Here is a 2,500-nt window from a genome sequence, read left to right on the forward strand (position 1 = left end):
TCCAACATGGCGGCCATCGTGAATAAGGTCTATTTAATCCCAGCTATTTGTTAATTGTTTCTGCAATATCAATTGGAATTATAATAAATTCCGCTGATTTTCTTTTACCCCATACAACGAAACCGCGATCGTCCATTGGTTAGGACACTGCGTTGTGGCCGCAGTAACCCAGGTTGCTTGAGCAAATTATGTCCCCTTGGATGCTTGGTCTAAGTAGGGTGAACTATGCTAGAAGGTTGTCAGAGCATTTGTGGTACACAAAACTAAAAAAATCTTCTCATCCGCTTTAGATCACGCTCATGAGCAAATGAATAGCGTCATAAGAGGAGATGGTGGAGGCGTTAGATAGGCTGAGAATTCAGGAGCCCTAAGAAGATGGATGATTGGTTCACCTGAAGTAGCCAGAATGATTTAGGAATTTGAAAATTCACTTCCATCTACACGAGCCAAGGATACTTCGCTGCATCATGAACAAGAACCAGGCATCCAGACCTCTCTTAAATATGACATTACTTCCATGGTCGCCACACTGATTTGAGGAGGTGGGTAATCCATTCGAGGAAGAAAATTAAAGTGAGGACCTTCTTGTTTTAGACAGTACTTGGACATAACTGATAAGGACGTAGTTAAGAGTGTAAACGATGGTCTGGAAATTGGAAAAGAAAATTACATAGCCTTCGTCAAGGAAAGATTTGTAACAAGAGAGAAGCCAATCACCGAGCCAGTCAAGAAAAACATGCTCCCATTATTTAGTACACCAAAATCAAAGTCTCAATCAAAACAAGCAGTAAAGATTGCTGCGCAAAAAACAGACTGTGCCTCATTCTCTAGATTGTACATCGCCTGTCAGAACCGTGATGGGAATTTTGAAGATTTCTTTAAGCATGAAATTCAGCCTTGGCCCCATTTCCCTGCACAGATGGGTAAATTACGACATGGCCAAAAGCAAGATTTTAGTAAAATGCTTAGAAGACTTGACAGAAAGAAATGCTGATCCTTATCACTCTATTGATGCAAAGATCGTCGATGGAGCTGTTGTAGTGCAAACGTTTTCCCTAGCACATGCAGGCACATTTCAGGATTATGCAGACAAAGTGTTTCTTCCATTTGTGTAAAAAGAATGAAGAGTAGCTAAAAGAGTAGATGCTTTATGGGATGTGTATTTACCTGAAAGTCTGAAAGCAGGTTCAAGAAAATGCAGGGTCTCTGGAACACCCAGACGAGTTTTACCGAACTCAGTTATACCAAAGAATTGGAAAAGTTTCTTAAGAGTTGATGATAATAAAACAGAGCTTTTCCATTTCGATCCTTGCCAATCAGCTGCAGACTGTACACGTTGAAGGGAAAGAGATCTAAACAACTTATGACGACTGTGTTCTGAGTTCTCCACCACGAGAACCGATTTCAAAATGCCCACACGAAGAGACCGATACCCGTATTCTGTTGCACTGTTGTACTTGTGGTCATGAGAAGATCATCATTAGAACAAATGATACTGACGTCGTTGCGCCCGCCATCGCCAATGTCAATAAAATCAATGCTGATGAGCTTTGGATCGCCTTCGGATCTGGCAAAAGCTTCCGTTATATTATAATAGCAGCACATAAGATATCTGAAGCTCTTGGAGATAGCAAAGCCAGTGTTCTTTTCCAATGTTTTATGCCTTGACAAGCTGTGACACTACCTCGTTCTTCTGGGGAATAGGCATGGAATGTGTGGACGTTTTTTCCACAACTAACTAGTGTGCTGGATGATTTATTTAGAGATCCCGAGTGTACTGATGACTACCAGTTACAAGTGATTGAAAACTTTGTGGTGCTTTTGTACAGTAAAACAAGTTCAGTAAAGTCAGTCAACGAGGCAAGCCGAGAGTTGTTCTCAAAGAGAAATAGAATATACCTCCTACTAGCACAGCACCAAAGAACATGTCAAGCGAGCGGTGTATCAGGGTAGTCATACCTGGGGTGAAGCATTAAGAAAACAACCAGAATTACCAAGTCCACAATTTTGGGGATGGGCAAAACAAGGTTGTGAATGGAAACCAGCATGGACATTACTTCCACAAGCACAAGATGTTTGCTTGGAACTTGTACGATGTGGTTGTAACTGAAGATGCAAAAAAAAGTTGTAACTGTGGAGGTGGATGCTTTAGTATAGACTGATATAAGGTATGTGTTTTATAGTCTGGATATCAATTTAAATGAAAACTCCAAACTCAAAATTTAAAACCTATCGTTTGTCAGTTATATCTTCCAATAACACCACACGTGAAATAACTATTGTGTTTTTATTTAAAAACAAGGTTTTTAAGTTTTTATTTGGATGTTTTCTTTTAGAGCCTCGTTTCATCGCCTACTCATAGCCTAAAACGACCTTCATTATGAGATTTTGGCTGGGTCTCATATCTGAATTTTATAATTACGTATAGATGTGCCTTCACACAAAGCTTCACGCTTGTATCAAAATGTGAACGCTTTCTGGCTTAACGGCTGAACTATAA

The sequence above is a fragment of the Montipora foliosa genome, chromosome 6 (assembly GCF_036669935.1).
Source record: "Montipora foliosa isolate CH-2021 chromosome 6, ASM3666993v2, whole genome shotgun sequence".
In the NCBI taxonomy this organism is placed as follows: domain Eukaryota; kingdom Metazoa; phylum Cnidaria; class Anthozoa; order Scleractinia; family Acroporidae; genus Montipora; species Montipora foliosa.